General features: G+C 43.5%; 1 long non-coding RNA gene across 1 annotated transcript in view; it reads right to left on the reverse strand.

The window, feature by feature from the left end:
* LOC125640680 (uncharacterized) overlaps window positions 1–19874 on the reverse strand; it is a 144970-nt gene extending 125096 nt beyond the window's left edge. Inside the window, exon 1 of the long non-coding RNA XR_012669201.1 lies at window positions 19686–19874. This is a non-coding gene — a long non-coding RNA (uncharacterized LOC125640680). The remainder of the gene's footprint in view (window positions 1–19685) is intronic.
* Between the last annotated feature and the right edge of the window lie 3172 nt (window positions 19875–23046).

Below are 23046 nucleotides of genomic sequence, written 5' to 3' on the forward strand. Positions count from 1 at the left end.
ACAGGTTATGATGGTCTTGTTAGCATTTGGTGGATAGAAGGAATCAGTACTATGCTTCACTTGTTCAATCCCTTGACTAGACGAGACAGATTGTGCAGCTGGAATGAAGGATTGTGCACTCCCTCACAGCAGCAGAGAGTTTAACAAGATATGAAGCAGCCATGGCAGAACTACATTAGTTTCTGAGAGGAGGAAAAGTGAATAAGTGTGTGTGTGTAGCAAAGTTGCCCCTTTGGAACTGCCTCTTGTTCTCCTCTTTGATCTAGTGAAGGATGGTGCATACACACACACAGACAGCATATTTCATTGCTTTGATAAATCCATGCCTCAAAGGCAAGATTTCAAAGGGAATTTTGAAGCGCTGCCCCTCCCCTATCTTGGCTACTTTGTGGGGGGAGGAAAAGTCAGCGTGTCAGCTGTGGAAGATACAGATGTGATGATAATCAGAGATGCTGACGTTGCTCTTGGCACAGCCACTGGAGTGAGAAGGGATTAGAGGGGGTCTCTCTTTTTTTCAGGTTGGTAGGGCGGTGAAAGCCGAGAGCTCCAAAGCAGAACTGCCAGCTTTATAAATTAGTGCTCTTGAAGATGGGATGAATTATTATCCCTTACTCAGGCATTTGCTGGAGATTCTGAACTGTGGGCAAGGAAAATAAAACCCCAGCTGTGAACCACAAAGACCAGTGTCTACGTCTCTTATTGGGGTGAGCCTGCAGATGAGACTAATGTCTTAAAAGCAGCTTGCTCTGGAAATGTGCTCCAAAGGAGAGGAAGCAATTCCTTGCCTTCCCCTGTGCTGCACCACAGCTGGGCAAGTGCATTCTGGAGGGGGAGGATTGGTTCCACTCTCATCTGAAATATAATATAGCGGCCCCAACTCCTTTTTCCCCATGGAAGAGAGAAATAGTTCCAGTAATATGAACCCATCACATTTGTCAAACTTCAGCCTTCTTTGAAGGTTCAAAAGAAAATGCAATTATCATTATGCCCCAGTTTTGCCTGGGCCTCGCCACGATGTCTGGGCAATTTTGGTTTGCTGGAGTTTTGATCAAAACTTTTGAATTTTAATTCCTGTGGGTTTACATGCTGTGTATTTTGCTTCAATTTTTGGAATTCGGACTAATCCACAGAGTCAAAGGACACTCATCTGAATTAGCAAATTTTGCCCGCTTTAGAGTCACAATCAGGGAAAGTCCCACATTTCATGTTTTATATGAAATTGTAAACCATCTTAGGTTCATGCCAAAGTCAAGCAGTTAGTACTGTAATCTACACACACTTAAGGGGTGTTAGCCTAAATGGGAATTAGGCCCTATCTATCTGGTAGTATTGGCTGGGAATTTTACATCAATATGTTTTTGCAATGGAAAATGTGGCATCGGCAAAATAGAAATGGGAAAATTTTGATATTGCTGAATGCTTCAATATTTCGTTGGGAAAATTGAAATGGATTATTTTGCTGTGGGTCAGGTCGACCCAAACCAAAACCTTTTGTTTTGTGGAACAAAATCAAGAAGTTCAACAATGAATTGTGGCTGAAGTGCTGCAGTGTCTCATGGGAGTTGAGGTTCAGGTGCCTCATACTGCATAGTTCAGGCTCTGTAGCTGAAATACAACTCCCTGGATGCACCATGTTCTTACCTGTGGCTGAACCACCACAATGTATCATGAGAATCCCATGACTGTGCTGCATCATGGGAGATGTAGTCCGACAGGAGAGGCCAGCTCATAAAAGGTAATGGGGGATGAGGTACATGAACTACTGCTCCCGTGAGGCATTGTGGTAGCTCAGGTAGATGCTGTTCATCATCAAACCGAACCAAAACGAAACATTTTGACATTTCCTAATTCAGTGGTTCCCAAACTTGTTCCGCCGCTTGTGCGGGGAAAGCCCCTGGTGGGCCGGGCCGGTTTGTTTACCTGCTGCATCCTTCCAGTGGCAGTGGTTTGCTGCTCCAGGCCAATGGGAGCTGCTGGAAGCGGCGCGGGCCGAGGGACGTACTGGCCGCTGCTTCCAGCGGCCCCCATTGGCCTGGAGCAGCGAACTGCGGCCACTGGGAGCCGCGATTGGCCAAACCTGCAGACTCGGCAGGTAAACAAACTGGCACAAGCGGCGGAACAAGTTTGGGAATCACTGTCCTAACTGAATGTTTTTGAACTTTCCATTCTATCAAAAAAAGATATTTTGATTTTTTTGGCCTGATTCGGGATGACAACAAAATGTTGAAATATCAGAATTTCTTACAGGATGGAAATTCCAATTTTTCCACCCTCTCTAATCTAGGTACTTATATAGTCCCCATCACAGTAGTACCTGAGCACCTCAGACACATTATGTAATTTATTCTCACAACTTCCCAACCCCTCTGGAAGGTAGGAGGCAGTAAGTATCCCATTTCTTTTGTGATTAAATGACTTGCCCACAGACACAGGGAGCCTGAGGCAGAGCTGGAAACAGAACACAGATGTTTTAGTTCCAGAAGACAATCCTTCCTCAAATCCCAGAAGTGCTCAAAGCTTGGCCCAGGCTCAGTCAAATCTCATCCTAAATTCCCTCAGTGCTTGGTTCACCATCACTCAGAGCTGAGCTCCAGGGGCATGTGAAATTCAGCAAGTCCAACTTCCACTTCAACGCAATTTCTAGGTCATTGCAGTTTACACATCTGAGCCAAGCCAAGGGTGGCCAGCCTACTCACTAAAACTCAGGCCAGATGTCAGGAATCTGAGTTGTTTCTCAATCTGGGGGTCAGGAATCAGAACTCAGAGGTGGAAACAAGGCCAAGTCAGAAACCAGGTCTTGGAGCCAGGAGACGAGTGCCAGAGTCAGGAACCAGGAGTCAGAAACAGAGGACCAGGCCGAATCGGTAACTGGGTGTCAGAGCCATGAGGCGAAGTGAAGCTCAGGAACCAGGAGCAGCACAAGAAAGCAAGGTTTGTAGCAGCAGCTAGCTCAGGTTCTGCTTAGCTGAACAGACAAACTTCCTGTATCCTCCTCAGGTTTAAATAGGATGTATGGCCCAATAAGGAATTGGGAATGGCCCATCAATCAGGACTTCCAGGGGTGGCATATCCTGTGGGATCTGGGTGAGCCCCGAGGACTCATAATGTGCTGAGTGTTTCTCTTACCAAAGCTGTTAGATGACAGCATGGAGGTGGGTACCACCCCGGGAACCTGCAAACCCCGGTTTTAGACCCAGTGTGCCTTGCGCAAAGGTTTGAACCTTTTGAAGTACCCTCACTGCTCCAGACGAGAGGAAGCGATGGCTATTCAAGCATAAATGAAAAAGTAACCCTTTCACCCTGTTTATGAAGTCTCCCTTTCTGTTTTTTATATAATTTATAGAGTATAAATAAATTGCATTCCATAGCTTTTTATGATACAATTTTCATCCAATTTACATGTCACAGCTATACCCATTACTGTCTCCCAGTAAGTTAGGATTAGGACACATTTTTTTCTGGGCTTCATGCTGACACGTTTTTAGGTTCTGGTCTATTAGGAAAAAAACACATTGTGGGTGCACATAATGCAGATGAGCCCTGCAAATCAAGTCCAGCGACCCACGCGGAGCCCAGACCAAAGTGCTGCCAAATGGCCAGTTCCACGTTCTACTTCACGGAGGGTGAAGCCGCCTCCAGGACCATTTGTCTGCCTCCTTTCTGGCACTGTTTGGCATGGCGCATCTGTTGCTTCAGCTGTTGTCAAACCCTTTGGCAACTCTTGGTGCTTGTTTGGCCTTTGCCAGCCTGATTTGCATGGTGATTTGCATACCATAGCCTTTTCAGTTGAAATTGTGGCTAACAAAACATTTGGCCATTGTTATTCATGATACTTGCTAACTATCCTTCACTCCAGCCTCACATCTCCACCCAGTAGATCAGCACCATTCCCTTCATTCAGCTTCTTCTCTGTGGGCACAGCCTTCAGATTTCATTAGAAGGATTACAGTACAGTAGACCTATCACTCTTTCAGTAGGGGCATGAACTGTCATCAATCCACCCAGTGTTCCTTTCCTTCAAGCAGACTATCCACTTAGCTCAGCAATTCTGTCCATACCACAATCCTGCCAATTGCTGCCCTAGAGGGACAGGCAGATGGAAAGCACTGATGAGAGAGCTGATTGACACTGCAACTTTTGGAGAAGAGCTGTTATAGCAGACCTGCGAGCATGTCACAGTTACTGGAGTGGCACTGAAGAAGGTGGAGAAAGTTTACATTGGTATGTCAAAGCCTAGACAAGATGGCCAAGCACTTTCCAGCTTTGTTATCACAGAATTAACTTCTGCCTCGAGTAGTGGCTTTCTTGCTTTGTTCCAGTGAATAAGCCTGATGGATGAGATTTCATCCGAGCACAATTTTGTTTAACAACGTAAAAAGTGGCTGGGGCAGCTTTACTCCTAAACTGGCTGTATTCAAGGGCAACATCCTCAACAAGGAATGTGGCACAGTACTTGCAAGGTGAGGGTCTCTTATAGCAGTTCACTCAGCGGTGGAAGAGAATGGAATAGAAGGACCATATGGTACAATTGGTGCCATCCAATAATATCAGCAGTGTCCTCAGCCAGCTCTGTTACTTTCTCATCATTTCACATCAGACCATTCCGTTAATCCAGTGAATATTTGCCTGTCATTAGATACACATCTCATTTCAGTTCATGCTTTGCGTGGTTCAATTCTGGTCTTGAGAATGCTGCTGAGAGTTCATTTCGAAGTCTTCTTCTATCCTCTGTAACATTTGTCTCTTTTTACCACGCACCAGTCAGTTCTGGCAGAACTGGGCTTCTCTGCGTACAAAATAGATGAACCAATCATCTGTATTAAGGTTCATTTCGAAAGACCAAGAAGAAATGTAGTAGGGATACTTATATGAAATAATGAAGGATGTAAAGAAGACTAATTTGGCTCCTATTTATCCTGTCCCATAATACAAGAACAAGGAATCACTCAGTGAAAGCACTCCTATGTTAATAATAAATATTAAACAATAATAATAATAATAAATAACCATAATTATTTTTCTGTGTTTCACAAGCCAGAGCTCACTACATCATTAAAATAGCAATAAAATAAAATTACAACTTTATAATAAAAAGTACACTCTTTTTGTAAATTATCCCTTATAGAGAAGTTCTATAAAATTCATTAGAAAATGATAAATCTTCTGAAGTTTTGAGGAATGCAATCTTAAAAATTATATCCCTAATACAGAGTACTAAATTATGACTCAGAAAATCTACAGAAAGATTACCATACTTCATTTAATTCACTGGGCTGTGAGTAGAGTGATTTCTATAGAATTCTATTGTCCCTATCTCCATGAAAATCTGTAGGACTTTCCCAGAAGAGATCCCTTTTTGATCAGTGAGCTGGGAAGATGATGTCTAATGTATCTTCACTCTCCAGTGAGACCTCAGTAAGTCTTTTGAGACATCTCTATTGACTACAGCCATAAACTATCATTATTGACTCAATATCCTGCATCCTCTTCTGTACAGCGGTGTTGTAGATCTGGACTTTGATTGATATTGGGTAGAGATTTACCTGAACAGATGTTTTTGCAGCTGCCTGAATTCACCTCTGGCCTTTTCTTTGATTGAGTTCTTTGTGAACTCTTTATGGTAAAGACCACCCTTACCTGATAGGAGAGCCCCAAGAAAGGGCCTCCTCATGCTCTGTGTCATTAAAATAACACCACATCTCTTTATGAGCTTGATTTTATTTTCTTTAACTTCTATACAGAACTGTCCAAAAATTACAAAAAGTGTTATGGAGTGGGTGGAGCCTTAATTCTACATGTTTATTTCAGTGTTACAAAGTAGTATAAGGGGGTGGGTAGGTCTTGAAAAAAATCACCAAAAAATGTGTTATGTAATTTATGGACAGCCCCAACAGTCTTGGAGCCTTACAATTCTATCTTGCTCTGCAGGGTGAATTCCAATGAAGAACACCAACTCCTTTTAAAACGGGCAATCCCTTTCTGCAAGACAGGTGGAATCCCAAGGTTCCAGGAATTTATTTTATCCTATTTACATTCTGCTTGTTTGTTTGGGTGGGTGGTTTTTTTTAGCTCCCTACCACTTGTTGCTGAAAGTATATCAGCAGATAAATCACATGCATGCTTCCCTCCACATAACAGATAACCTTTAAAATTCTCCTGAAATAATCTTTGAGGATAGCCCAATTTGTTTGTAAATGGTGGAGAACAAGTTACAAGTCCTGAAGCCAGTTTTCTTGGGTGAGGTTCCCAGAGGGAATGTGAAGGGGAGAAGATGCTTGACTCACAGATGAAAAAAAAAAAAAAAGAAAGAAAAAAAAAGGCTTGAAATGTATTGAGGGCTTTACTGCACAAAAGGTTAAACAAAAGGGAGTTATTAAAATAAACCTTGACTGGCCCAGGGTAGTAAATACACCATCCAGCTCCCTGCTGTGAAGCTCTGAAGACACTGGGAGGTGAAAGCAATTCAGCACCTTGCAGGATCAAACGCACTGACAGCAAATTGGTGGTGTCTAACATGCATTCTATCAGAGCGGAGGTGGGTATTCCCAGGAGGTGGGTATTCCCCCAATATTTCTAAACCTGCATGATGACCTCTGCTGTGTTTACACAACATTTTGGAGCCAGAGTAGTTCTGCTTAAAGAATTAAAAGGTGCATTTCTAGTCCACCTGAGCCATGATGGCTGACCGTGGGGACAGAAACTGAAGGGAAAAGCTTTCAAAAGCAGTATTTACTTCAGAAGAATGGGAAGAGGAACAAGCAACCAGCAAATCCAAACAAGTGACCTGATAATTAACAAACCAGAGATGATCACTGCAACTACCCCTTCCAATCTAATATTTCCGCTGTCAGTGAGAGCAAATCAATGCTGCAGAGAGATGCTCTTTTCATGGGCTGGTTTTATCTTTACAGATCCAAACACAGAAGGCATCCCTCCCCCCATCCCAGCTATGACTATCTTAACAAGCTGCAGCAAACATCAGTGGATCTCTAAAGCTGTGATTGTTTCCATTTGCATGAGGATGAGGAGAATCAGAAAGCTCATACCTCTTAGCCACTGACAGATGATTTCACCCAACACCAGCTGCTGGTATTAAGCTTTTAAAGGCTGGTAAATCTTCTGCTCTATTAAATCCAAACCCATTAATTTCTTACAGGTGTACTTCTTACAGGAAACGTTGGCTGTAATTTGTCATATATTTTATGGCTCACTCTACCCCTCAGTTCATAAAAACGATCAGGCTTCTCCTTGCCTCACTGGTCGAGGCCACTCTCCCAAATGCCTGTCCATAATCTCGGATGAAAAATGATAGGTCCCCGAAAGGTGATGTGTCAGAGAAGCACAAGAGGAGCTGACACACACGCACATGCGAGGCAGCAATCTGCCGAATTAAAATTGCAGGGATAGGAAGATGATGAACCATCGCGTTGACTCGGCTTGTCACTCTGATGGCCTCGCTCAAAGCAAATAAATAAATTAATAAAAAAAGAGAGCAGAAATATGGTCATTATGCCGAGGACGGAAGCCACAGGGCACAAGGAATCACCCTCTCTGAGCGACATCACTAATAACATAGTTGTCACCTCATGCAGCCGCGCCAGCCTTTGTCTGACCATTGCAGTTCTGATGCCGGGTCAGATCATACAAGGTGCTGAGTACTCTTCCCTGAGCTCACATTAAAGCCAAGGGAACCAACTCACTCAGGAGAGGCTCAGTTCTTAGGAGAAGAGGGCCCAGAGAATAACCCTGGTCTACACTAGGGGGTGGGACCGATCTAAGTTACACAACTACAGCTATGTGAAGAACGCAGCTGAAGTCGACATACTTAGATCGACTTACCGTGGTGTTTTCACCGCGGTGAGTCGACTGTTGCTGCTCCCCCGTTGACTCCGCCTGTGCCTCTCGCGGTGCTGGAGTACAGGAGTTGACAGAGGAGCGCTCGGGGGTCGATTTATCGCATCTAGTCTAGACGCGATAAATTGATCCCCGCTGGGTCGATTGCCACCCGCTGATCTGGCGGGTAGTGAAGACATACCCTGAGTGTTTTCTCCCTTTTCAAGCACATTTAGAGTCCGCAAGTGTTAAGCTGTACATCTAAGAGTCACTTAAACAAAAAAAGTGAAATTTAGCATCCTTGGGACTTCTCCACCCACCTGCTTTTATTAAGGAAGTGAAATACATAAAACACATCTGTGCCAGCTAAAGATTTTGAGAGGGGGATTTTTGTGGCATGCAGTGTAGTTGGGGTGTAGATTTTGGAAGGACATGGCAAGCAGTGGCTGGGTTTCAGGAACTGCAGCCCAGCAGGATAAATAGGAAAAGAACAAGTTAAAAATTACTTGGACAAATTAAAGGTCTTCAAGTCTCCGGGGCCTGATGAAATGCATACTAGAATACTCAAGGAGTTGACTGAGCAGATATCTGAGCCATTAGCGATTATCTTTGAAAAGTCGTGGAAGGCGCGAGAGATTCCAGAAGACTGGAAAAGGGCAAATATAGTGCCCATCTATAAAAAGGGAAATAAGGACAACCCAGGGAATTACAGACCAGTCAGATTAACTTCTGTATGCGAAAGATAATGGAGCAAATAATTAAGCATCAATTTGCAAACATCTAGAAGATAATAAGGTGATAAGTAACAATCAGCATGGATTTGTCAAAAACAAAAACTGTGTCAAACCAACCTGATAGCTTTCGTTGACAGGGTAACAAGCCTTGTGGATGGGGGGGGAAGAAATAGACGTGGTATATCTTGATTTAGTAAAGCTTTTGATATGGTCTCCCATGACCTTCTCATAAATAAACTAGGGAAATGCAACCTAGATGGAGCTACTATAAGGTGGGTGCAAAACTGGTTGGAAAACCATGCCCAGAGAAAAGGAGTACTTGTGGCACCTTAGAGACTAACCAATTTATTTGAGCATGAGCTTTCGTGAGCTACAGCTCACTTCATCGGATGCATACCGTGGAAACTGCAGCAGACTTTATATATACACAGAGAATATGAAACAATACCTCCTTCCACCCCACTGTCCTGCTGGTAATAGCTTATCTAAAGTGATCATCAGGTGGGCCCATGGCCCATGGCCCACCTGATGATCACTTTAGATAAGCTATTACCAGCAGGACAGTGGGGTGGGAGGAGGTATTGTTTCATATTCTCTGTGTATATATAAAGTCTGCTGCAGTTTCCACGGTATGCATCCGATGAAGTGAGCTGTAGCTCACGAAAGCTCATGCTCAAATAAATTGGTTAGTCTCTAAGGTGCCACAAGTACTCCTTTTCTTTTTGCGAATACAGACTAACACGGCTGTTACTCTGAAACATGCCCAGAGAGTAATTATCAGTGGTTCACAGTCATAGTGAGTGGGGTGCCACAGGGATCAGTTCTGGATCTGGTTCTGTTCAATATCTTCATCAATGATTTAGATAATGGCATACAGAATACACTTATAAAATTTGCGATACCAAGCTGGGAGGGGTTGCAAGTGCTTTGGAGGACAGGATTAAAATTCAAAATGATCTGGACAAACTGGAGAAATGGTCTGAAGTAAATAGGATGAAATTCAATAAGGACAAATGCAAAGTACTCCATTTAGGAAGGAAGGATCAGCTGCACACATACAAAACGGGAAATGACTGCCTAGGAAGGAGTACTGCGGAAAGGCATCTGGGGGTCATAGTGGACCACAAGCTAAATATGATTCAACAGTATAATGCTGTTGCAAAAAAAAGCGAACATCATTCTGGGATGTTTTAGCAGCAGTGTTGTAAGCAAGACATGAGGAGTAATTTTTCCACTCTACTCAGCGCTGATTAGGCCTCAATTGGAGTATTGTGTCCAGTTCTGGACGCCACATTTCAGGAAGGATGTGGACAAATTGGAGAGAGTCCAGAGAAGAGCAACAAATATGATTAAAGGTCTACAAAACATGACCTGTGAGGGAAGATTGAAAAAATTGGGTTTGCTTAGTCTGGAAAAGAGAAGACTGAGAGGGGACATGATAACAGTTTTCAAGTATGTAAAAGGTTGTTACAAGGAGGAGGAAGAAAAATTGTTTTTCTTAACCTCTGAGGATAGGTCAAGAAGCAATGGGCTTAAATTGCAGCAAGGGCGGTTTAGGTTGGACATTAGGAAAAACTTCCTGTCAGGGTGGCTAAACACTGGAATAAATTGCCTAGGGAGGTTGTGGAATCTCCATCACTGGAGATTTTTAAGAGCAGGTTAGACAAACACCTGTCAGGGATGGTCTAGATAATTAATCCTGCCATGAGTGCAGGGGACCGGACTAGATGACCTCTCGAGGTCCCTTCTAGTTCTATGATTCCATGAAATAACTACCCTGTTTTCTCTGAGCCTGAGAATGGATCTGGATACTTTAGTAAAGTCCCTATAGAAGTGATGCTGATCATTCAAGGGGGAGCGCTCTAAGACAATGTTGAGTCAGTGCGCCAGCATGGTGCTAAGGTCTGCTGGGAGTAGTTTTGAACCAGTGCCTAGTAAATCCCCAGCGGGGCACTGGGGAGCAGTGTGCTGACAGAGGTTCTCTCTTTCTAATGAGATCTAAAACCAAGGTTCTCCACTCGTGATCATTAACATTCATATAGCACTTTTCACAGGAGTAGGGGTGTTAACCACAGTGCCCAGTTGTCACAAGGTGTCCCTTCACCTACACTGTGAGTACCGCTGCCTAGCCTGTTCTTGTGATTGCCTAGCCACAAACACATGCAGGCTGTTTCCCTTTCACCATGTGGGCAAAGCAAAACAGAAGGAATGACAGGTATTGAGCAGGAGGAGGCTTTCACACAGCTTTCTCTCCTCTTCCTAGCTCATTTTGAGCCCCTTTCTTTGCTTCCCACTTCCTCCCAAACATATGCTCCCCAATCCTGAGCCAATTGCCTCATTAGCGCTGCAATTGTCACCCAAGTGTCAGTAGTCCCCAGCAGAAACTGGTTAATTGACTTCAATGAAGCCTGCAATCTTCCCGGTGCTGCAGTAACCTCAGTGCCCAGGGTGCTACCGATAGTGCTTTGCCGCCCTGTCACACCTGCCCAACCTCCAGATGACATTCTGCCTTCCTAAATCCCTCCTGAAATTTCAATTTGATCCAGTCCCAGACTGTTGTTCAGTTTTCCTGGGCGCTTTTAAACAGCTCTGGTGTACCACACCTGAGGTTGCTGCTTCTCAGTAGCAGTCACAGCAAGCCCTACAGACACCCTTTGTAACATTTGAAAGAACCTTTGCAAATCTTAGTCATTAATGTTAGGCAGGAGCCTGAGCAGATGGTTCTGACTTAACTCTTCCTATTTTCTATTTCAGCCTCAGCTTCAGACTTCCGAGGAGGAAGAGTGAAACTCAGTGGCCATTCCCAGGCAGCTGGCTGAGTTGAGTACTTATGTGCCAGTCTCCCCTGGACACAGGACACACACTAGTGGACACAACTCACTAGTCTCTCTAATAACTGACTGCCCTGGCTACCCTTTGACCGTGCTGATGTTTTTGTCAAGCAGACATTCAGTGGTGGGTTGGATCTCTGCAGTGACAGAGCAGCTCAGTTTCATTACAGGTCCCTTTTACACAATAAAAGAGACTCTGTCAGCAATTCTGGCACTCTGCCCCTGGCCACGTGGCTCATATGAAATGCTGAACACTCTCAAGGCAACTGGGAACAGGTAGGCTCTGGCAGTGACAAATAATAACCATGTTGCTTTGCAAAGATGATCCAACTGTGGGCCCTCTGTACAAAAGCACAGATTCACTCTACAGGGAAAGATGTATCAAACCTGCTAGCAATGTTTCAGACATGGTGAGCAGGGAATGCCTGATCATTACTCAACAGCGAATGAGCTAGGACCTCAGCCCTTCTCACTTCAGTTTTAGAGGTTGTCCCAAAACCCCTCAGACTTTATATGGATCAGGATGTTGTGACTGGCCCCTCCCAGGATAATGAAAAGAAAATGAAAAGAACAAACCTAGATAAACTTTGGACAGTGATGTGTCTCTGAACATTGTGGTATGGGCCCATGACTCTAGTGAGTACAGGAAAAGACAAAGTCAAGATTCTTTCTGTCTGAGGTACTTATATGGCCCCCCCATTACCATAGAATCTGAGTGCCTGGCAGTCTTTAAGGTATTTTCCCTCACAACACCCTTGTGAGGTCGGTCAGGGCTATTATCCTATTTGTAAAACCACAGTCCAGTTTGGAGAACTGAGGCACAGGCAGACTAAGTGACTTGCCCAAGGTCACACTGGCAGTCTGTGGCAGAGCCAGGGATTGAACCTGGATCTACCAAGTCCTAACCATTTCTTCTCAAGGCAAAGGGTCAAAGGCTCAGCTGGTTTAAATTGGTGTTGTTCCATTGAAATCAACAGAGCTATATTGGGTTACAGCCACAAGGATTGGGCCCTGAATATCTCAGGACTTCATTCCAATACAAAATGGGTGAACAAGGGGAAAAACAACAATCCCCCTTTTTGAATTCTTTCCTCTGTTTCTAGAAATGACCTGAAGGGGTACAACTGTGAAAGTTCAGAGATGTTTCCTTACATTACCCCCATTAGCATTCATTTAGGCAAACCTTCTTCTGTAATTCTACTTGGAACTAGTACTAGAATTACTGAAACTTCATGAGAAAGCCTAGTTTCATGTTGCATCTGATGAAGTGGGTTATAGCCCATGGAAGCTTATGGCCAAATAAATTTGTTAGTCTCTAAGGTGCCACAAGGACTCCTCATTGTTTTTGCTGATACAGACTAACACGGCTAACACTCTGAAACCTAGTTTCATGGGCTTTCTAGCTCAAGTAGGTGCTGAAATCTTCTTTAGAAAGACTGTTCTGAAGTGGTTGCCAGTTTCCTTTAGCAGGTCTCAATTATTTAGATAATGGCATTGTAACATCTATGTCCTAGTATAGTCACTCAGATACCACATGGTGGGTTCTTATGTTGAACCTATTCACCCTTTCATTTTTTATTTTTCCATACATCTCATCTATCCAACGTGCTACTATAATGCCCATTACCATGATATACTATGATGTCTAATAGTAAAATTTTGGGTCCTTTCCCATACAGAACCTTTGGAGTGTATACAGTTTGTCTGTCATCAGCAGTATCTGAATACCCCTTGATCACAAATCTGTTGAATCACCACAAAGGTTATGAAATAAGTCTCTGTACAGAGCAGCTCTGCTAAGCTATACTTCTCGTGCGCGCTCTGGCTTTTCCTTTGGATGCTCAGATTTCACAGGAGGAGACGGGGTGGCGTTTGTTGGCAAAGAATCAGGCTTCTTTCAAGAAAATGAGAGTAGAGGCCAGAAATTGCTTTGCTTGATATATTTATAGGCATTTGACCTGTTAAAGGCCTAAGTGTGCATGCTGCTAACAGGCTTTAATTGAAATGTGCTTTTAAGTGTCAGTCACAAGGGTCCAATTGAATTGAAGGAAATATGACTTAAAGTGTGTGTTCGAATATGCAGTAGAGCTGTACACAATATTCAGTTCAAACCATATAGTCTTGATTCATTAGAACTATTTTCTGTCCTCACACTATTTAAGCCTTTTTTTGAAAACTTTTCTGCTGTGCACATCCCTTCCCAGTGTCACCAAAGTGGGGGTGACAGTCAGAGCTTTGCCTCAGCCATCAGCACATTCATTCAGCTCTACTGGAGAATCCCTCAGAAACCAGGCTGCAAGGAAGGAAGCAAGGTTTTCTCCTCCATCTAACAAGAACTACTCTGTGGGTTGCTGTGCAAGCAGCCACAGCTTCATCCCCCCCTTTCTGATCACTCCCAATGCTGGTCCCCTTCCATCAACTATATTTCTTAGTGCAGACAATCTGAGGAAGGAGGCAGGGGCTAGCATGGCTTGCCTCACACTCACTCACTCGCCACCTGTCCCTCAGCAACAGCCACACATTGCACTCCCAGCACAGGGCAGTGGAAGAGGGCAGGACTTGGGGAGGAGCCAGGAGCTGATGAACAGGTAATGATGAAATACAAGGGAGTGAAAGGAGTGAGAGAGAGAGTTATGGGGAGGAGACTGGACCATTACAGGTAGAAGACCTGGGGAAATGGAGGCGGTGTGCAAAGAAGGAGACAATGGTGGAGAACCAAGGAGATGTTGTGCAGAGGGAAACGTAGGAGAGAAAACACTGATGGTAAAACTAGGGAGGATGGTTTTGTGGCTAATGTAGATAGGACTGGTTCAATTCGCAGCTTTGTTCTTGACTCACCCTGTGACTGAGGAAGTCCCAAAACTGTTCAGGAGCTTATGTTCTTCTTCCTGCAGAAAGGCATATGAATAGAGCTCTACCTGGCAAGGAGGTGGAAATACCTTCCCAGACGGAAGGAGTTCTATAAATGCCTAAGTATTATCACTACTGTAGGCAGGGGGTGACAGGCTGGATCAGGCAGTGCTCACTCACTCATACCACTTGTGAGGACAGAGCATAGACCCTCCTGCCCTGAAAACACAGGCTCCCTTGCTTGAGCTAAAGGAGAATCCCATTGGCTCTAGCGGTGCTGAAGCCTATATCCCATGTGGGCATCTAACCACTAGAGGGAGACATGATCACTTTTAACCTTGTCTGACATTACACCCACTAGTGGGCTGTTGTGTAGCTCCCTCCTCTGCTTCACACTGTATAGTATAGACATGCAGGTGAGCATGCTTTTGTGCACATGCATCTGTGCCCCTTCTGGATACACCATGTCATAATTATGTGTGAGAGAACAGGAGAGATAGAGAGAGAGCGCGCCTGTGTGAGAGGCATTTCCATTCCTTATTTCTAATTCTGTCAGGAAATTCATTTTTTTGCCCCTGTAGCATTTAATCTGATTCCTGAAGTTTCTCCCCACTGTACAGTGCAGGGATAAGGGGCCAGTTACATTCTGAATGCCATTTTGTGACAATTTATGAACAAACAAGCTCCCCATCAAACCAATTCTCAGAAGTGTCACTCCGGGCTGGCGCTGAGCAGAGATTAAACGAACCTTCCTTTCTTATCTGATGTTTTGAATTTTACTGCTCCTCTCTTTCATTAAAAATGAACTGAGGAAGTGGGGTTGGGGGGAGAGGGGGAAGAGAAGCAGAATAAAATAGAAGCCTTTTACATCTAAAAGTCAAGGTAATTATCTCTTACATCCAGCTCACTCCTCCAAGACTTTGAATGAAGCCATCATTAAAATCTGTGTCCATCTGGCAACTTTTCCACAACTAATTAGGTGAAGAAGCCAGTTAATGGATATGTTCAAATGAAATCTTTTTTTAAATTATTTTTACTTTCAAAAGATGGTCCATGTACAACCTGGATGCTGCTCACTCTCTCTCTCTCGCTCTTCTCAGATGCTTCAGGAACATAAGAAAATAAATTTGGGGAAAAGGTTCCTTTCACAGGTAACGCATCAAGACTTGTGCGGCAAGCATGGATGGGGAGAAGAAGGAAGAGAGCTGGCTGTGAAAAATGGTGCTGTGGTTTAGATTGTGAGGTAAGTGAAAAGGGGGCTGAGGGACTGGGAACTATAAAGCAAGTTGCAAAGACACAGCATGACAAAGTGAGTGGACCCAGTTCACCCAGAGAGATCTCAGCCTTTTGGGCAAGTTTGAATTCCTTTGGGTAGGAAGCCCTTTTGAAGCTAGCTAATTGTCCACTGGTACTATGTTAGTGTGTGTCCATGGAGGGCTTCTTTTCAATGGTAGGAGTGTGTCTCTAGCCTTTCAGAAAGTCATATGCTGTATTCCTGCAGCCTGGGGAAGAATTCCTCTCATCCATCCATCCATCTACTGCACTGTTAAAGCATCCCTCACCCTAATATCGAAGGGCTGATAGGTGCCATTCTTCCACAGTCCAGAGTAGGATGGCTTGCGGGGATGGTTCCTGGGATCCTCCCCAAAAACTGTGTTTGATTCATAGAGGGGACCCAGTTTTCAGGTGAGATGCAAATTTATGGTGGGACTATAGACCCTGTCACTGTGAGAGTTCATTGAACAGAAGATGAAGAAGAGGGGTGTTTGAAAAGATGCCCTTTTTGCAGGCAGGGTATCACCTCCCCCTCCACCCCGAGCACGCCTTTGTGGTGGAGTACGGTTCCGCTGTATACTGCCCCAGGTTTCCCCTCACTGAGGTAACAATGAGGTCCCTTTAACAGCCCAGTCAAGGAGAAGCCAAACATTCTATAGCAGTGTATCTCTCTTTAACAAAGCTGTCTGAAAGGAGCATTTGTATGACAGTTTAAAGGCTCTTACCTTAGATAAAACTTAAAAGTCCTAAAACAGAAGTCCCTGGGCTCCAGCAGCAGCTCCTCCTGCTGTAAGGCCTCAGGTGACCCTGCTGCCTGGAGAGATCTGCAGGTCTTTTCTGGGCACAGTCTCTCCCAGGCCTTCCTGTCTGGAGAGATCTATAATTGCTTTTCTTTCTGCTGTAGGAGCACCATTTCTGCCTAGTTCAGATGCCCAGGAAGCTTCCCTTCCTCCAGAGCTCCCTTTCTCCTCAGGTGCTTCCCCAACTGAGCTCTCCTAAGCTTTTTACTAGGCCTAAGTGTTGCTTACTTATTTAACTGCTTTCCAGCTGCTGAGGTAGTTAGCTATGCCCAGGTGGACCTGGGTTGGCTCATTCCCTTCAGTAGCTTGTCACAGGCAAGCTGGGCATCTGACTCCCTTTAAAGGGCAAGCCCTGCCACACCACTCTATATAGAAAAGCCTCAAATTCCCAAAGCCAGACCTGTTGGCTAGCGTGGGTGACGAAGAGAGCTAGTATATGTGGTGCAGTGATCCCAGAGTCCTACTTTGGTCATGGTAGCCTGGCGGGCATCAATCTCTGAATGCTGAAACTTCCTTTAAAATGACAAGGGAGAAGGATCTTTTGCAATGTAGCACCTTGTATACCCCTTAGTGAGGCCACCACAAACATCAATCCCTTGCAGACTCAACCTAAGATCACTGGAGAGAGAGAGAGCATGTCTAGTGTGACAGTATCATCATATCCCTCTCCACACTACACGGACCAAGAACCTTGAGATTCTGAACAAAAGCCATCGCCATGATGGAGAACAGTTGGTCTAGATCAGGGGTTCTCAAACTAGGGGTCAGGATCCCGAGGGGGTCATGAGGTTATTACATGAGGGGTCGCAAGCTGTCAGCCTCCACCCCAAACCCCGCTTTGCCTCCAGCATATATAATGATGTCAAATACACTAAAAAGTGTTTTTAATTTATAAGGGGGGGGGGTCGCACTCAGAGGCTTGCTATGTGAAAGGGCCACCAGTACAAAAGTTTGAGAACCACTGGTCTAGATGGATGGACAGAAGCAGTGATGAAGAAGCCTTCTCTCTTCAGCATGTGAATGGCTGGTACAGATATGGATGAACAAGAGCATCAGCAAAAAAAGCCCTGCAGAGGGCTGAGAATGACCAATAATCAACAATTGATTAACTGGCCCTGTGTCCTTCTCCCACTCTCACCTCAGGACTTTATTCCATGCAGCTTCAGACACCTGGAACCCCTTCTCTAATCCAGACAGCCAAACCTTGACTCTCTCCCCTTCCAAATTCTTCCTTACAATGAGTCTCGTCCCTATAATCTCTAGTCCCAGAGAAGTGGCAGCTAATCCGATGACTGATCAACAAAACTTTACACTCAGCAAATTCAGATCAGAGTAAAACTGTAATCAGACCCCATGCTGTCTTCACTGCTCAGTCACACTGCTTTATATCACATCCCCAGGCCTAAACCTGATGTATATTGTGTATTTAGATTATCTAAAGTGATCATCAGGTGGGCCATTTCCAGCACAAATCCAGGTTTTCTCACCCTCCACCCCCCCACACAAATTCACTCTCCTGCTGGTGCTAGCCCATCCAAAGTGACAACTCCTTACACAATGTGCATGATAATCAAGTCGGGCTATTTCCTGCACAAATCCAGGTTTTCTCACATCCCCCCCACCCCCATACACACACAAACTCACTCTCCTGCTGGTAATAGCTCATCCAAACTGATGGGCTATCACCAGCAGGAGAGTGAATTTGTGTGGGGGGGTGGAGGGTGAGAAAACCTGGATGTGTATTTAGATTGTAAGCTCCTTGGAGCAGAGGTCTTATCTGTGTACCTGCTTGAAAACGCTAGAATGTGTTTGGTGTTGTTCAGATAATAAGGAATGGGCCAACTCTTCAGATGCAGCCATGGAATGCTAGGCACAGCTGGAGTGGTTTGCTTGGGTAATGCAGCAGTGTTCTGCTGGTATAAAGCTGCCCTAAAGCCAGCTCCAGCCCTGTGTGATCTCCTATAGAGGATCCTTGGATAGCAGAGAGCCACTATAGCAGCTCCTATACCTTCTACCTCCTGCCACTGGTGCAGAGGCATTCCTGTGCCCAGAAGATAACAGGCTGCCATATTGCAACCTTGGGGATGATGGCGTCAGTGTAAATTACAACATCCTTCAGGATGCTTTATCTTGCACTGGTGGATTGTCTCAGAGAAGGGACGGATCTCATAGCCTAAGTGAACTGCTTATTTATGTGAAGGGAAGGGATCAAATGTTGAAAGGGAAGGGGGTTTAAGGATAGTGGAAGTGAAGCTGGGAATTGCTGTGAGGAGAAGACAGGAGGTATGAATGATGAAAGAAGGACAGGGCAAGTATCTTTACAATTGGTGTAAATTAGTATAGCTCCATTGAAGTCAAAGATGTCATTAAAATCAATGGCTCTATGCTTATTTACACCAGCTGAAGATCTGGCCCTATATGTTCAACTAAAACCAACAACAATCCCTCACTCCCATCCAAAAACAAACAAACTCAAACTTGTAGCTAAAAATAGAGCTGAGTGAATTTTTTTCTTCATTTTTTTTTTCAATGAAAAATGGTATTTTGACATAGAGCGTTTTGGTGTGTGTGAGAGAGAAAACAAACATTTCCATGGTGGTCAGATTTTTTGTTGTTGAAAACGAATAATCTTGTGGTTTCAATAAACAAACAAAAACTGGTTTTGGTTCTTCAACAGAAACTTTACAAATTTAATTAAAAATGCAGCTTAAATTTGTAGTGGAAAATAAAGAACATTTTTCACCCAGATCTACTAATAAGCCATGTACACAGAATCCTGATCACTTTGTTTGTATGTTGCACCTCTTTCCTCTGTTCTTTGTCTCTCTTTATCCCTATGCACTCTTTCAGGCAGAGAATCTGTCTCTCTCTGTGTTTGGAAAGTGTCTAGCACCTTTTAGCACAATAGTCTAAGAGAACAACAACAACCTTGGAGTATAATAATTCCCTAATTTTTCCAAGAGAAATAGTATAAACCTTGTAGATATTGACACGACAGAGGGACACACTGATCTAAAAGGTCTTTTCCATCTTTAATTTCTATGACTGAATTCCCCACAGATGACAAAAGCACTAGAATGATTTTCGTTTTCATTTGCTTCCGAAGTCTGGATCTAAATGTTAAGAGAGCCCACAAGGGTTAATGTTCATTGAAGTTCAACTCTCTAACCGCCAACTCCCTGCAGCTCTCAGATTAGTATCACTCAATCATCATTATAGCTGGAGATGAGAAAACCTGGTAAAATGAGGCGTGGATGGACAGTGGATTGAAATAGAGCTTGGGCAGGGATTGTAGCCAGGGAGCGCGTAGAGGTCATAAATACTTCAGAAGAAAAGGACTCTAAGAGACAATCATAGCTTACCGCAGTGCCACCCTCTATAAACTGCCATAGATCCTGTTTTGCACCTCACCATTCACGGGCATGTTAGAAAAAGCTGCACAATTCAGATGTCCAGAGTGCGTGAGCAAAGACCCCTTTCCTTTAATGTCACCTCAGCTTTCAGGAACAGTGATTTCTTCAAGGCCACTCAAAGAAGCTGTGGAGCCTATTAAAATATTTCTCATAATCTGTGCTAAATCCACCGCATCGGCATGAACTCTGCCTTGTGCATCTTCATCAACAAAGCAATGTCCCTTTTACCTTTTTTTTTTTTTTACTTTGCCAGCAAGAAAAAGGCAATTTATAATTTTCAGTGAGCACAATCTGGCTGGGATCCAATCCAATCCAGGGAGTGTAACGTTTGCAGTGGAATTGCTCAAGACCTTAATGTCTGGCATATGGTGTACTGCTTTCATTTCTGACCTGTGCAATTAAGGTCAGTGGTGAAAATCACATTTACAGCACGTCTTTATTAATAACATTTTATTTAGGGCTGATGATGACCTCTAGGAACAGAGATCCAGGAACCACAAACCAAGCTACAGTGACACACAGAAGCAGTGCTTCTTTCATTCCGTTGACAAAGCTCCAATGTGGATTTTCTTAAGCATTTTGCCCATGGCTATGAAACTATAAAGACCGATGTCATGTCTGGATCAGAATAACAGGTGGCACCCATAGTCTATGCTACAAGGAGATCTGGTTTAACTCATGTGGTGGATTTCAGAGGAGCATGAGCATGCCACCAGGGAATTCCACTTGTTGGATTATTTATGCATCTTTCCTCTCATCACCACCTGTTGACTAGCAGGTGGTTTTTCTTACAATGGCTTTGGGTTTTTCTTTAGGTATATGACAGCACCAAAGACCAGCTGCCCTCCTTTCAGAAAACTTGGAGGTTTGCAAGATTCATGAACCATTGTTTTGAGTTTGTAAACTGGTTTGAGCTTGCAAACCTTTTCTTTGTCCATATTTTTTCCGGGGTGATACATGAAAAAAATAAATCCCACATGTTCTTCTAATTAAAGCAGAGTCCATATTAGGTACAGAAATGGAAGGGCCTTGCCTCTCCAGCTTTCAAAATTAGGCAAAGAAAGTTCACTGAGATCTCTTTATGGGTCTGATCCAAAGCCCATTGATTTCAATGGCAAGATTCCCATTGGTTTCAGTTGGCTTTGGGGCAGGTCCTGTACGATTTTCTATTTTATTGTATTCTATTCTCATATTTATACTGCACCTATCCCTGTGATATCTGAACACCTGCATATGATCCACGATGTCTCTCTGAGAGCTCTCCCAACCAATGTGAGAATCATCCCAGTAGGCCAAGAAGCCACCATGATAGACTCCTTAAACCATCATGTACTCTGTGCATCCCACTATTACTGATGCTGATTATTCTGATGTCAGTGGAATATCAGATGTTTCCATTTTGCCATATTAAAATGCATATTGTTTTCTGGTACCCAGCTTGCCAAGCAATCCAGATTGCTGTGTATCAGCGTCCTGTCCTATTCACTATGTACCACTCCCCTCAATTGTGTGTTATCACCAAATTTTATCAGTGATGATTTTATGTTTTCTTCCACGTCATTGACAAAAAAATTATGTAACACAGGACCAAGAACAGATCCCTCCCGGACCCTACTAGAAACATACTCATTCAATGATGATTCCCTGCTTACAATTACATCTTGAGACCTTATCAGTTAGCCAGCTTTTAATCCATTTAATGTATAACATGTTAATTTTATGTTATTGTAGTTTTTAAATCAAAATGTTGTGTGGTAACAAAGTCACACACCTTTCAGAAGTTTAAGTATAGCATAGCAGCGCTATTACCTTTTAACCCCTTCTGCGATGCCACCCAGACTAGTGAGAGGTTGTGTCACTACCTGCCTCATAACCTTAGGTACCTCATAATGCTTTACTTTTGCAGCTCCCAACCTGGCTCACTCATAACCATGTCTGTGTATAAGTGCAGTCCTGGTCCAGCAGCCCTGACCCCACCAGCCTGTCAGCAACACTCTGGCTTCCATCAGCTTTGGTAACTACTTGCAGGGTGACCCCAAACCACTCCCAGTCCTGAATTTCCCCCCAGAACCTGTGTTCTGCACTGTCCAGCCCTCTTCTGGATAGTTCAGATATTAGAGGTCCGTAACCCCTGTAAGGGGTTAATATGCAACAGTTTACTACTTTAATTGGAGTTATCAAACAGTTTGGTTTAAAGAGAACCCTGGTTTCGTTTTGATTAAAGAAATAAAACAAGTTTATTTAACTACAAAGAGATAGGTTTTAAGTGAGTACAAATATAAGGCATTAAAGTCAGAAATGGTTACAAGAGAAATAAAGATAAAACACTTTCTGGTAGCTAAAACTTAACAAACTAGACTTCAAGTATCAAGGTAAAGTCCTTACCACCTGCTCCCCAGCAACATTGCTGACCAAAATCTTAAGACAGGCTCTCACTCTCCCTAAAGTCAAAGGCCTGGTTCCTTTGTCTTCTTAGGTGAAAGAGCATGAGAAAGACAGGGAGAGAAAGAAAGAGATTCTGGGGTGTTCTGGGGTGGGCTGTCAGAATCCCAATGTTTATGGCATCACAGTTCATCCCCAATGCACGTCACAAAGACATCCGCTGAGTGAGTCAGACCAAAGGGGCAGTGGATTTAAAAGGACATTTCATTTTGTAGTGACATAAGAAATTATTCTGAGACAGCGAAAGGAGATGTCAGAGCCAGCAATGATGGAATGACCCTTGGATATTTAGAGATGACATATTATGAAAAACAATATGTGGGGAAGAGAATGAAATAGAGGAATCCAGTCAAATGCAAGCGTGAATTTCTGATTTATGTGATGAGAAATGTACAAATACACAGGGAAAATATTCAGACCACCAAATGGCTTAGGCAGGTGCACACAGGCCCACCCATTCTGATATAAGAATGACTGAAACATTTCTTCTCCCTTTTCTTTTTTTTTCTTTCCTGTATTTTTGTAAGGATTAAAAAAGAAAAAAAGAAAACAATCTATGTTATGCTCCATGTTATTTGTTAAAATCTCAATAAGGATTCAACTGAAAGAAAAGAAAAGAAAAGAAAAGAAAAGAAAAGAAAAGAAAAGAAAAGAAAAGAAAAAGAATACCATAAGCATCTTTTTGCAGTCAAGTACCCTGGCAATCTCTAGCAGTAAGGTGACAAGGAAGGCAGGATTTCAAGACAGCTGATCAAAATATGAGAAGAAATTTTGGTAAAGATGTTTGTGAAAAATATCATCCCATTTTTTCATTGATATTCACTGTTCCAATGGACAATACCGTTGAAATTGCCAATTTCAAAATTTT

This window comes from Caretta caretta, chromosome 7 (genome assembly GCF_965140235.1).
Source record: "Caretta caretta isolate rCarCar2 chromosome 7, rCarCar1.hap1, whole genome shotgun sequence".
Taxonomy (NCBI): Eukaryota; Metazoa; Chordata; order Testudines; family Cheloniidae; genus Caretta; species Caretta caretta.